We start from the raw sequence: 15,279 nt of genomic DNA, 5'->3' as shown, positions 1-15,279 counted from the left end.
TTCTTATTTAGATTATAAAAGCACAAAGCAAAAGAATTATAAAAGCCAAAACATCTTATTATACAACGTCCAGGCTTGTATGTGTTTTCTCACAAAATGTAGTCCTCAAAATAATGAAATATAATATTTTGAAATATGCAGACCATATATTTGATGGTCAATGGCTTGTGAAAATCAGCATAAATATTGTTGTTGTTGTTATAGGGTTTAACGCCATTTTTCAGCACAAGAGAGGCTATACATGGCGGCCAGTATTAATGGTGGAGGAAGAACCGGGAAAACCCCGGAAAGAACCACCGACCCACGAGAAGCTAACGGCAAGCTTTCTCACGTATCCACATTTGCCGAGCCCGAGACTCGAACCCACGCAGACAGAGGTGAGATGGCAGTGATCAGTGACGGACAGCGCTTTAGACCACTCGGCAGCATAAATATTCAATTTATCATAGTTCGCATAACCTCTGACTCAAATAATCCCATTTTCCAAACTAATCTTGCACAGAAAAGTAAGTTAATAGTTTTTCAAATTTGTTCATTTTGACGCACCGAAGTGTTAATGATGTTGTGCATCCAGTCAAAGTTCGGAACCATACCCAGGTTTGCGTTATAGAGTTCAATGCTAAATAAGTTAGATGCACAGTCTGGAACCGGATGCAAATAGTGTGTCGCCTTTGTTGGCTGAGGCACAGTTTGTCCTTTACAGCAACGTGGACATAGAATACAATTTATTTTTCTATATGTTCACTACATTTGTTTCTCAATACTGACCTTTCCACTGTGTGACAATCAATACAATCATATGTTAATTTAAGATACCGTCAAAGATGATATCACGGTGAAGTTCTTGTCAAAGGTTGACCTGCATTTGTTTGAGAGGCTGGACTGTCAACAGAGCAGCATGTAAATAGAACACATATTTCACTTCAGGACCATCACCATAGCCTTATAACACACTAGTCACTGTCGCCAAAATACAAAGAGAAAACCACACCTAGAACTCATATTCTTCAGAATAAACAATTACCTTTAAATCCCTACAAGAAATGCATATATATAACTCTTCTATCCCCACCAAAATAAGAGGAAAAAATGTACTGAAAATAGACGAAAACTGCTAGAACTACAATGGTGGGTGCTGAACTCGAAGTACTAATTGTGACCTGATTCCAAATAGTCTGGGACCGAATGTCAATAGTGTGTCGAGTAGGTTAAATGCGACAATGTGTGTCGTTTTGTATTTCTATCATAACTAATTTTAGAAAGCCCTGTTAAGGTTTTGTTATGTCGATCAATTCCAGATAAAGCGTTATTGAACTCACCAACCAAGATAGTGTTATCGCTAGTATTGTTATGCAAATATGTGTTTGATCTCATTAAAAGGTATACCTTACTCGCACAAGATTTGGAGCATAAATATTGATTAAATCAACCACTCTTCATCAAGATCTATTTTAAATGTAAAATTCTACCCTTATGAAACATTTCATGTGCCACTTGATTTTTCACCTCTCTCACTACTAAAACATCAACACCAGCCCTCCTAATGACGGCATTGCTATCAAATATGTCACCATTACAAATCTCATTTTCTCTGATACATTCAGTAAACTCATCATCCCAAAAGGCTTCTTGCAATAATAAAATATGGCCTCTTATTTTTTAAAAATATTTCTAAAACAGACTTTCGCTTATTCAAATCTAGCATGCCGTTTACAATTAGAGATACAATATATAAGGCCATTATAATGATTAGTGTGTTTAAAGTATTAAATTATGTCGCATGTTTTATCATTTCCATGAATACTAGAAATTATTTAATGGATTTGAGACGCATGCTATTCGTTTTCAGTCTAGGTACTGTATTAAACCGTCTTCTCCAACTGTGTATGACTTTGAAAGTGTCTATATCAGTACTGTTATTTCCATTTCCGTTTACCTGAAAACTCTGAACATCGTTTGCCTTTCAACAGCGACTTCAACTACCATCCTACTGTCATCACTTCCTGGATCCGTCACCGATCTATCACTAACAGTACGCCTGTTGTTTCGTTCTTCCTCCGATTCTATTTCTTGTTCGGTCTTATCGACTCTGCTTCCCACAGTTTCCTCCCCTCTTTCTTCACTATAATTATCCTGTATTTAATTCTCAACGTCTTCTTCATCATCTTCGGCAAGCTGTAACTCCAATGATTGTTCCTCCCTCTTAGCATCACCAATCTGCGGATTCACTTCCACAATGTCCTCTCTGTAACATGTACATGTTTGGGCTTCCTTGTGGCATTTGTCGCATATCCTTCATTGACACATAAAGAAAACCTTCCACAAGTGTCAAATCTTTGCCGTTTGCTATTCATAGCTACATGGTTCTCCTCCCCACACTTATAGCACACAAAATCCAGTCACCTTTTCATAAGCTGGCTCGGATCTAGACATCGAGAACACACCTTTACTTTATTACTGTGCAATACCCCAAAATATGTTTATTATTTATTTTCATGTTTGCCTAAAGTTCTAACTGATAGCTTTCTATATTAGGTTTAAGGTAAACTTATGAATTACTCCTCGTGCTCACTGCTATAACGAAGATAAGACACATACCAAAGTGTGCTTCAGCTGATTGTGGATCTTTCACTTCACCTTCTAGATCTCAAATATAACGTATATTGAATCATGATTTTGGTAACATAAAGTTTTGATATTGAATTGTTAAACTTTTAAAAAATAATAGCACAGACTTTATTTCGTTACTCCAGATAAGAAATGAAAGAGAAGGAGAAAAAATAAAGGTAAATAAAGAAATAGAGAGGAAAATAGTAACGAAAATGAAAACTATTGGCCACAGGGGGGATCGAACCCACGACCTTCGCGTTATTAGCACGACGCTCTAACCAACTGAGCTATGCGGCCACTTGCTAATCAAAATCCTCCTACACAATCTAGAAATACAGATGGAGTACATACTTTCACACAATGAATGATTAGCAAAAGGAACCACACAATTAGGGTACGTAAAAGCATTGCCAACGTGTATGTTAATAGTATAAAATATATGGAAATAATGTAAAATGCATAACTCCCATATTATAACAAATATTGGTCTTTTCATAATTGCCGAATGTGCTAACGTTAACACATTGCGTGTTGTTTTAAGTAAAGTCATAAATTACTCCTCGAGCTTTTGGAGAGAACGAAGATAAGACACATACCAAGGTGGCTCTTGGTTAGTCGTGGATGTCTCACTTCCACTTGCAGGTCTCATATATATCTTAGATGGTCCTCTGAATCAGGTTTTGGGTAGCAGACTAACGCAGCTTTTAGAATTGAATAATATAGTTTTACGAGATAACTAGGTACAGATTTTGTGCCTTTACAAATGGAAATTGAAATTTGTGCTGCAGAATAGAAATGAAAGAGACGTATGAGAAAATAAAATAAGTATGGCCAAAGGGGCGATCGAAGCCACGAACTTCGCATGGTCAACGTGTGTGTTATCATTATAAAAATCTATTGAACCAATGTAAAATGCATAATTCGGAAATTATAAAAGAAAACATATCTTACTATCCTCTTGGACACTTCAATATACAGTTTGACAATATGATTTCAGCAAAAATTGTTGAGGTTAAACAGTTGCTATGCTCTATACTGATTTCTATGAATGTGCATTCTTATTACCAACTGATTGGGAAATGAACATTGGCAGTATGGTAAGTTAAAATAATAATTTACCAAAGTTCATCAAGTTCATTTTTACTTAGGACACACTCGTCTATAAAGTATAACGTGATAAGAAATATAACAGCAGCAATCGCTAAGCAATCTGTAATATTTGGCGAAACGACAGGCAACCATGATGATAATTATGAAACAAATGAAGTAGACATGCCTACAGTATCCAGAAACTAGTGTGCCTCATGGTGGGAAATCTACAGATCACGAAGCTAATAGGCAAGGTTTTATCATGTTGACTACGCTTTCAGGAGTTATCTGATGCAAATTCAGCTCTAGCATATTTACTATCTAGCATCCCGCCCTAAAGCCCTGATCGATTCAAATTGACCAGTAAATAATTACCTACTACTGGAACTGACATATGAACTACTGCTACTCCTAGCAGTTTTAATAATGATAATATTAATAATAATAGTAAGAGTAAATTTATCGTCAAGAAAGAAAAAGAGACAAGCCTAACTCAGCATGATTAAAATCAGATCTCCACTGTCATACTGTAACGTATCAAGGGTAAAGACCAAATAAAATGGAATATATGGACAGCTCACGCCTTCTTCAGCTACTAGATGTCTCCAATGTATTGTAGTGTCAAGAAATGGTGTGTTCACCACAACCGTTCTTATTTAGATTATAAAAGCACAAAGCAAAAGAATTATAAAAGCCAAAACATCTTATTATACAACGTCCAGGCTTGTATGTGTTTTCTCACAAAATGTAGTCCTCAAAATAATGAAATATAATATTTTGAAATATGCAGACCATATATTTGATGGTCAATGGCTTGTGAAAATCAGCATAAATATTGTTGTTGTTGTTATAGGGTTTAACGCCATTTTTCAGCACAAGAGAGGCTATACATGGCGGCCAGTATTAATGGTGGAGGAAGAACCGGGAAAACCCCGGAAAGAACCACCGACCCACGAGAAGCTAACGGCAAGCTTTCTCACGTATCCACATTTGCCGAGCCCGAGACTCGAACCCACGCAGACAGAGGTGAGATGGCAGTGATCAGTGACGGACAGCGCTTTAGACCACTCGGCAGCATAAATATTCAATTTATCATAGTTCGCATAACCTCTGACTCAAATAATCCCATTTTCCAAACTAATCTTGCACAGAAAAGTAAGTTAATAGTTTTTCAAATTTGTTCATTTTGACGCACCGAAGTGTTAATGATGTTGTGCATCCAGTCAAAGTTCGGAACCATACCCAGGTTTGCGTTATAGAGTTCAATGCTAAATAAGTTAGATGCACAGTCTGGAACCGGATGCAAATAGTGTGTCGCCTTTGTTGGCTGAGGCACAGTTTGTCCTTTACAGCAACGTGGACATAGAATACAATTTATTTTTCTATATGTTCACTACATTTGTTTCTCAATACTGACCTTTCCACTGTGTGACAATCAATACAATCATATGTTAATTTAAGATACCGTCAAAGATGATATCACGGTGAAGTTCTTGTCAAAGGTTGACCTGCATTTGTTTGAGAGGCTGGACTGTCAACAGAGCAGCATGTAAATAGAACACATATTTCACTTCAGGACCATCACCATAGCCTTATAACACACTAGTCACTGTCGCCAAAATACAAAGAGAAAACCACACCTAGAACTCATATTCTTCAGAATAAACAATTACCTTTAAATCCCTACAAGAAATGCATATATATAACTCTTCTATCCCCACCAAAATAAGAGGAAAAAATGTACTGAAAATAGACGAAAACTGCTAGAACTACAATGGTGGGTACTGAACTCGAAGTACTAATTGTGACCTGATTCCAAATAGTCTGGGACCGAATGTCAATAGTGTGTCGAGTAGGTTAAATGCGACAATGTGTGTCGTTTTGTATTTCTATCATAACTAATTTTAGAAAGCCCTGTTAAGGTTTTGTTATGTCGATCAATTCCAGATAAAGCGTTATTGAACTCACCAACCAAGATAGTGTTATCGCTAGTATTGTTATGCAAATATGTGTTTGATCTCATTAAAAGGTATACCTTACTCGCACAAGATTTGGAGCATAAATATTGATTAAATCAACCACTCTTCATCAAGATCTATTTTAAATGTAAAATTCTACCCTTATGAAACATTTCATGTGCCACTTGATTTTTCACCTCTCTCACTACTAAAACATCAACACCAGCCCTCCTAATGACGGCATTGCTATCAAATATGTCACCATTACAAATCTCATTTTCTCTGATACATTCAGTAAACTCATCATCCCAAAAGGCTTCTTGCAATAATAAAATATGGCCTCTTATTTTTTAGAAATATTTCTAAAACAGACTTTCGCTTATTCAAATCTAGCATGCCGTTTACAATTAGAGATACAATATATAAGGCCATTATAATGATTAGTGTGTTTAAAGTATTAAATTATGTCGCATGTTTTATCATTTCCATGAATACTAGAAATTATTTAATGGATTTGAGACGCATGCTATTCGTTTTCAGTCTAGGTACTGTATTAAACCGTCTTCTCCAACTGTGTATGACTTTGAAAGTGTCTATATCAGTACTGTTATTTCCATTTCCGTTTACCTGAAAACTCTGAACATCGTTTGCCTTTCAACAGCGACTTCAACTACCATCCTACTGTCATCACTTCCTGGATCCGTCACCGATCTATCACTAACAGTACGCCTGTTGTTTCGTTCTTCCTCCGATTCTATTTCTTGTTCGGTCTTATCGACTCTGCTTCCCACAGTTTCCTCCCCTCTTTCTTCACTATAATTATCCTGTATTTAATTCTCAACGTCTTCTTCATCATCTTCGGCAAGCTGTAACTCCAATGATTGTTCCTCCCTCTTAGCATCACCAATCTGCGGATTCACTTCCACAATGTCCTCTCTGTAACATGTACATGTTTGGGCTTCCTTGTGGCATTTGTCGCATATCCTTCATTGACACATAAAGAAAACCTTCCACAACTGTCAAATCTTTGCCGTTTGCTATTCATAGCTACATGGCTCTTCTCCCCACACTTATAGCACACAAAATCCAGTCACCTTTTCATAAGCTGGCTCGGATCTAGACATCGAGAACACACCTTTACTTTATTACTGTGCAATACCCCAAAATATGTTTATTATTTATTTTCATGTTTGCCTAAAGTTCTAACTGATAGCTTTCTATATTAGGTTTAAGGTAAACTTATGAATTACTCCTCGTGCTCACTGCTATAACGAAGATAAGACACATACCAAAGTGTGCTTCAGCTGATTGTGGATCTTTCACTTCACCTTCTAGATCTCAAATATAACGTATATTGAATCATGATTTTGGTAACATAAAGTTTTGATATTGAATTGTTAAACTTTTAAAAAATAATAGCACAGACTTTATTTCGTTACTCCAGATAAGAAATGAAAGAGAAGGAGAAAAAATAAAGGTAAATAAAGAAATAGAGAGGAAAATAGTAACGAAAATGAAAACTATTGGCCACAGGGGGGATCGAACCCACGACCTTCGCGTTATTAGCACGACGCTCTAACCAACTGAGCTATGCGGCCACTTGCTAATCAAAATCCTCCTACACAATCTAGAAATACAGATGGAGTACATACTTTCACACAATGAATGATTAGCAAAAGGAACCACACAATTAGGGTACGTAAAAGCATTGCCAACGTGTATGTTAATAGTATAAAATATATGGAAATAATGTAAAATGCATAACTCCCATATTATAACAAATATTGGTCTTTTCATAATTGCCGAATGTGCTAACGTTAACACATTGCGTGTTGTTTTAAGTAAAGTCATAAATTACTCCTCGAGCTTTTGGAGAGAACGAAGATAAGACACATACCAAGGTGGCTCTTGGTTAGTCGTGGATGTCTCACTTCCACTTGCAGGTCTCATATATATCTTAGATGGTCCTCTGAATCAGGTTTTGGGTAGCAGACTAACGCAGCTTTTAGAATTGAATAATATAGTTTTAGGAGATAACTAGGTACAGATTTTGTGCCTTTACAAATGGAAATTGAAATTTGTGCTGCAGAATAGAAATGAAAGAGACGTATGAGAAAATAAAATAAGTATGGCCAAAGGGGCGATCTAAGCCACGAACTTCGCATGGTCAACGTGTGTGTTATCATTATAAAAATCTATTGAACCAATGTAAAATGCATAATTCGGAAATTATAAAAGAAAACATATCTTACTATCCTCTTGGACACTTCAATATACAGTTTGACAATATGATTTCAGCAAAAATTGTTGAGGTTAAACAGTTGCTATGCTCTATACTGATTTCTATGAATGTGCATTCTTATTACCAACTGATTGGGAAATGAACATTGGCAGTATGGTAAGTTAAAATAATAATTTACCAAAGTTCATCAAGTTCATTTTTACTTAGGACACACTCGTCTATAAAGTATAACGTGATAAGAAATATAACAGCAGCAATCGCTAAGCAATCTGTAATATTTGGCGAAACGACAGGCAACCATGATGATAATTATGAAACAAATGAAGTAGACATGCCTACAGTATCCAGAAACTAGTGTGCCTCATGGTGGGAAATCTACAGATCACGAAGCTAATAGGCAAGGTTTTATCATGTTGACTACGCTTTCAGGAGTTATCTGATGCAAATTCAGCTCTAGCATATTTACTATCTAGCATCCCGCCCTAAAGCCCTGATCGATTCAAATTGACCAGTAAATAATTACCTACTACTGGAACTGACATATGAACTACTGCTACTCCTAGCAGTTTTAATAATGATAATATTAATAATAATAGTAAGAGTAAATTTATCGTCAAGAAAGAAAAAGAGACAAGCCTAACTCAGCATGATTAAAATCAGATCTCCACTGTCATACTGTAACGTATCAAGGGTAAAGACCAAATAAAATGGAATATATGGACAGCTCACGCCTTCTTCAGCTACTAGATGTCTCCAATGTATTGTAGTGTCAAGAAATGGTGTGTTCACCACAACCGTTCTTATTTAGATTATAAAAGCACAAAGCAAAAGAATTATAAAAGCCAAAACATCTTATTATACAACGTCCAGGCTTGTATGTGTTTTCTCACAAAATGTAGTCCTCAAAATAATGAAATATAATATTTTGAAATATGCAGACCATATATTTGATGGTCAATGGCTTGTGAAAATCAGCATAAATATTGTTGTTGTTGTTATAGGGTTTAACGCCATTTTTCAGCACAAGAGAGGCTATACATGGCGGCCAGTATTAATGGTGGAGGAAGAACCGGGAAAACCCCGGAAAGAACCACCGACCCACGAGAAGCTAACGGCAAGCTTTCTCACGTATCCACATTTGCCGAGCCCGAGACTCGAACCCACGCAGACAGAGGTGAGATGGCAGTGATCAGTGACGGACAGCGCTTTAGACCACTCGGCAGCATAAATATTCAATTTATCATAGTTCGCATAACCTCTGACTCAAATAATCCCATTTTCCAAACTAATCTTGCACAGAAAAGTAAGTTAATAGTTTTTCAAATTTGTTCATTTTGACGCACCGAAGTGTTAATGATGTTGTGCATCCAGTCAAAGTTCGGAACCATACCCAGGTTTGCGTTATAGAGTTCAATGCTAAATAAGTTAGATGCACAGTCTGGAACCGGATGCAAATAGTGTGTCGCCTTTGTTGGCTGAGGCACAGTTTGTCCTTTACAGCAACGTGGACATAGAATACAATTTATTTTTCTATATGTTCACTACATTTGTTTCTCAATACTGACCTTTCCACTGTGTGACAATCAATACAATCATATGTTAATTTAAGATACCGTCAAAGATGATATCACGGTGAAGTTCTTGTCAAAGGTTGACCTGCATTTGTTTGAGAGGCTGGACTGTCAACAGAGCAGCATGTAAATAGAACACATATTTCACTTCAGGACCATCACCATAGCCTTATAACACACTAGTCACTGTCGCCAAAATACAAAGAGAAAACCACACCTAGAACTCATATTCTTCAGAATAAACAATTACCTTTAAATCCCTACAAGAAATGCATATATATAACTCTTCTATCCCCACCAAAATAAGAGGAAAAAATGTACTGAAAATAGACGAAAACTGCTAGAACTACAATGGTGGGTACTGAACTCGAAGTACTAATTGTGACCTGATTCCAAATAGTCTGGGACCGAATGTCAATAGTGTGTCGAGTAGGTTAAATGCGACAATGTGTGTCGTTTTGTATTTCTATCATAACTAATTTTAGAAAGCCCTGTTAAGGTTTTGTTATGTCGATCAATTCCAGATAAAGCGTTATTGAACTCACCAACCAAGATAGTGTTATCGCTAGTATTGTTATGCAAATATGTGTTTGATCTCATTAAAAGGTATACCTTACTCGCACAAGATTTGGAGCATAAATATTGATTAAATCAACCACTCTTCATCAAGATCTATTTTAAATGTAAAATTCTACCCTTATGAAACATTTCATGTGCCACTTGATTTTTCACCTCTCTCACTACTAAAACATCAACACCAGCCCTCCTAATGACGGCATTGCTATCAAATATGTCACCATTACAAATCTCATTTTCTGTGATACATTCAGTAAACTCATCATCCCAAAAGGCTTCTTGCAATAATAAAATATGGCCTCTTATTTTTTAGAAATATTTCTAAAACAGACTTTCGCTTATTCAAATCTAGCATGCCGTTTACAATTAGAGATACAATATATAAGGCCATTATAATGATTAGTGTGTTTAAAGTATTAAATTATGTCGCATGTTTTATCATTTCCATGAATACTAGAAATTATTTAATGGATTTGAGACGCATGCTATTCGTTTTCAGTCTAGGTACTGTATTAAACCGTCTTCTCCAACTGTGTATGACTTTGAAAGTGTCTATATCAGTACTGTTATTTCCATTTCCGTTTACCTGAAAACTCTGAACATCGTTTGCCTTTCAACAGCGACTTCAACTACCATCCTACTGTCATCACTTCCTGGATCCGTCACCGATCTATCACTAACAGTACGCCTGTTGTTTCGTTCTTCCTCCGATTCTATTTCTTGTTCGGTCTTATCGACTCTGCTTCCCACAGTTTCCTCCCCTCTTTCTTCACTATAATTATCCTGTATTTAATTCTCAACGTCTTCTTCATCATCTTCGGCAAGCTGTAACTCCAATGATTGTTCCTCCCTCTTAGCATCACCAATCTGCGGATTCACTTCCACAATGTCCTCTCTGTAACATGTACATGTTTGGGCTTCCTTGTGGCATTTGTCGCATATCCTTCATTGACACATAAAGAAAACCTTCCACAACTGTCAAATCTTTGCCGTTTGCTATTCATAGCTACATGGCTCTTCTCCCCACACTTATAGCACACAAAATCCAGTCACCTTTTCATAAGCTGGCTCGGATCTAGACATCGAGAACACACCTTTACTTTATTACTGTGCAATACCCCAAAATATGTTTATTATTTATTTTCATGTTTGCCTAAAGTTCTAACTGATAGCTTTCTATATTAGGTTTAAGGTAAACTTATGAATTACTCCTCGTGCTCACTGCTATAACGAAGATAAGACACATACCAAAGTGTGCTTCAGCTGATTGTGGATCTTTCACTTCACCTTCTAGATCTCAAATATAACGTATATTGAATCATGATTTTGGTAACATAAAGTTTTGATATTGAATTGTTAAACTTTTAAAAAATAATAGCACAGACTTTATTTCGTTACTCCAGATAAGAAATGAAAGAGAAGGAGAAAAAATAAAGGTAAATAAAGAAATAGAGAGGAAAATAGTAACGAAAATGAAAACTATTGGCCACAGGGGGGATCGAACCCACGACCTTCGCGTTATTAGCACGACGCTCTAACCAACTGAGCTATGCGGCCACTTGCTAATCAAAATCCTCCTACACAATCTAGAAATACAGATGGAGTACATACTTTCACACAATGAATGATTAGCAAAAGGAACCACACAATTAGGGTACGTAAAAGCATTGCCAACGTGTATGTTAATAGTATAAAATATATGGAAATAATGTAAAATGCATAACTCCCATATTATAACAAATATTGGTCTTTTCATAATTGCCGAATGTGCTAACGTTAACACATTGCGTGTTGTTTTAAGTAAAGTCATAAATTACTCCTCGAGCTTTTGGAGAGAACGAAGATAAGACACATACCAAGGTGGCTCTTGGTTAGTCGTGGATGTCTCACTTCCACTTGCAGGTCTCATATATATCTTAGATGGTCCTCTGAATCAGGTTTTGGGTAGCAGACTAACGCAGCTTTTAGAATTGAATAATATAGTTTTAGGAGATAACTAGGTACAGATTTTGTGCCTTTACAAATGGAAATTGAAATTTGTGCTGCAGAATAGAAATGAAAGAGACGTATGAGAAAATAAAATAAGTATGGCCAAAGGGGCGATCTAAGCCACGAACTTCGCATGGTCAACGTGTGTGTTATCATTATAAAAATCTATTGAACCAATGTAAAATGCATAATTCGGAAATTATAAAAGAAAACATATCTTACTATCCTCTTGGACACTTCAATATACAGTTTGACAATATGATTTCAGCAAAAATTGTTGAGGTTAAACAGTTGCTATGCTCTATACTGATTTCTATGAATGTGCATTCTTATTACCAACTGATTGGGAAATGAACATTGGCAGTATGGTAAGTTAAAATAATAATTTACCAAAGTTCATCAAGTTCATTTTTACTTAGGACACACTCGTCTATAAAGTATAACGTGATAAGAAATATAACAGCAGCAATCGCTAAGCAATCTGTAATATTTGGCGAAACGACAGGCAACCATGATGATAATTATGAAACAAATGAAGTAGACATGCCTACAGTATCCAGAAACTAGTGTGCCTCATGGTGGGAAATCTACAGATCACGAAGCTAATAGGCAAGGTTTTATCATGTTGACTACGCTTTCAGGAGTTATCTGATGCAAATTCAGCTCTAGCATATTTACTATCTAGCATCCCGCCCTAAAGCCCTGATCGATTCAAATTGACCAGTAAATAATTACCTACTACTGGAACTGACATATGAACTACTGCTACTCCTAGCAGTTTTAATAATGATAATATTAATAATAATAGTAAGAGTAAATTTATCGTCAAGAAAGAAAAAGAGACAAGCCTAACTCAGCATGATTAAAATCAGATCTCCACTGTCATACTGTAACGTATCAAGGGTAAAGACCAAATAAAATGGAATATATGGACAGCTCACGCCTTCTTCAGCTACTAGATGTCTCCAATGTATTGTAGTGTCAAGAAATGGTGTGTTCACCACAACCGTTCTTATTTAGATTATAAAAGCACAAAGCAAAAGAATTATAAAAGCCAAAACATCTTATTATACAACGTCCAGGCTTGTATGTGTTTTCTCACAAAATGTAGTCCTCAAAATAATGAAATATAATATTTTGAAATATGCAGACCATATATTTGATGGTCAATGGCTTGTGAAAATCAGCATAAATATTGTTGTTGTTGTTATAGGGTTTAACGCCATTTTTCAGCACAAGAGAGGCTATACATGGCGGCCAGTATTAATGGTGGAGGAAGAACCGGGAAAACCCCGGAAAGAACCACCGACCCACGAGAAGCTAACGGCAAGCTTTCTCACGTATCCACATTTGCCGAGCCCGAGACTCGAACCCACGCAGACAGAGGTGAGATGGCAGTGATCAGTGACGGACAGCGCTTTAGACCACTCGGCAGCATAAATATTCAATTTATCATAGTTCGCATAACCTCTGACTCAAATAATCCCATTTTCCAAACTAATCTTGCACAGAAAAGTAAGTTAATAGTTTTTCAAATTTGTTCATTTTGACGCACCGAAGTGTTAATGATGTTGTGCATCCAGTCAAAGTTCGGAACCATACCCAGGTTTGCGTTATAGAGTTCAATGCTAAATAAGTTAGATGCACAGTCTGGAACCGGATGCAAATAGTGTGTCGCCTTTGTTGGCTGAGGCACAGTTTGTCCTTTACAGCAACGTGGACATAGAATACAATTTATTTTTCTATATGTTCACTACATTTGTTTCTCAATACTGACCTTTCCACTGTGTGACAATCAATACAATCATATGTTAATTTAAGATACCGTCAAAGATGATATCACGGTGAAGTTCTTGTCAAAGGTTGACCTGCATTTGTTTGAGAGGCTGGACTGTCAACAGAGCAGCATGTAAATAGAACACATATTTCACTTCAGGACCATCACCATAGCCTTATAACACACTAGTCACTGTCGCCAAAATACAAAGAGAAAACCACACCTAGAACTCATATTCTTCAGAATAAACAATTACCTTTAAATCCCTACAAGAAATGCATATATATAACTCTTCTATCCCCACCAAAATAAGAGGAAAAAATGTACTGAAAATAGACGAAAACTGCTAGAACTACAATGGTGGGTACTGAACTCGAAGTACTAATTGTGACCTGATTCCAAATAGTCTGGGACCGAATGTCAATAGTGTGTCGAGTAGGTTAAATGCGACAATGTGTGTCGTTTTGTATTTCTATCATAACTAATTTTAGAAAGCCCTGTTAAGGTTTTGTTATGTCGATCAATTCCAGATAAAGCGTTATTGAACTCACCAACCAAGATAGTGTTATCGCTAGTATTGTTATGCAAATATGTGTTTGATCTCATTAAAAGGTATACCTTACTCGCACAAGATTTGGAGCATAAATATTGATTAAATCAACCACTCTTCATCAAGATCTATTTTAAATGTAAAATTCTACCCTTATGAAACATTTCATGTGCCACTTGATTTTTCACCTCTCTCACTACTAAAACATCAACACCAGCCCTCCTAATGACGGCATTGCTATCAAATATGTCACCATTACAAATCTCATTTTCTGTGATACATTCAGTAAACTCATCATCCCAAAAGGCTTCTTGCAATAATAAAATATGGCCTCTTATTTTTTAGAAATATTTCTGAAACAGACTTTCGCTTATTCAAATCTAGCATGCCGTTTACAATTAGAGATACAATATATAAGGCCATTATAATGATTAGTGTGTTTAAAGTATTAAATTATGTCGCATGTTTTATCATTTCCATGAATACTAGAAATTATTTAATGGATTTGAGACGCATGCTATTCGTTTTCAGTCTAGGTACTGTATTAAACCGTCTTCTCCAACTGTGTATGACTTTGAAAGTGTCTATATCAGTACTGTTATTTCCATTTCCGTTTACCTGAAAACTCTGAACATCGTTTGCCTTTCAACAGCGACTTCAACTACCATCCTACTGTCATCACTTCCTGGATCCGTCACCGATCTATCACTAACAGTACGCCTGTTGTTTCGTTCTTCCTCCGATTCTATTTCTTGTTCGGTCTTATCGACTCTGCTTCCCACAGTTTCCTCCCCTCTTTCTTCACTATAATTATCCTGTATTTAATTCTCAACGTCTTCTTCATCATCTTCGGCAAGCTGTAACTCCAATGATTGTTCCTCCCTCTTAGCATCACCAATCTGCGGATTCACTTCCAC

The 15,279-nt window shown here is 36.4% G+C and overlaps 3 non-coding genes across 3 annotated transcripts; all 3 read right to left on the bottom strand.

Moving 5' to 3' along the window:
• Positions 1–2,833: 2,833 nt before the first annotated feature.
• On the bottom strand, positions 2,834–2,907 carry Trnai-aau (transfer RNA isoleucine (anticodon AAU)). Its single transcript has one exon. It is a non-coding gene; the product is annotated as a tRNA-Ile (tRNA).
• A 4,274-nt stretch (positions 2,908–7,181) lies between these two features.
• Trnai-aau (transfer RNA isoleucine (anticodon AAU)) lies at positions 7,182–7,255 on the bottom strand. The gene has a single exon. It is a non-coding gene; the product is annotated as a tRNA-Ile (tRNA).
• A 4,274-nt stretch (positions 7,256–11,529) lies between these two features.
• Positions 11,530–11,603, bottom strand: Trnai-aau (transfer RNA isoleucine (anticodon AAU)). Its single transcript has one exon. It is a non-coding gene; the product is annotated as a tRNA-Ile (tRNA).
• Between the last annotated feature and the right edge of the window lie 3,676 nt (positions 11,604–15,279).

The sequence above is a fragment of the Sinohyriopsis cumingii genome, chromosome 14 (genome assembly GCF_028554795.1).
Source record: "Sinohyriopsis cumingii isolate HCF-2022 chromosome 14, ASM2855479v2, whole genome shotgun sequence".
NCBI lineage: Eukaryota > Metazoa > Mollusca > Bivalvia > Unionida > Unionidae > Sinohyriopsis > Sinohyriopsis cumingii.
The sequence above is the reverse complement of the archived record's forward strand: the minus strand, read 5'-3'. Positions and strand labels throughout refer to the sequence as shown.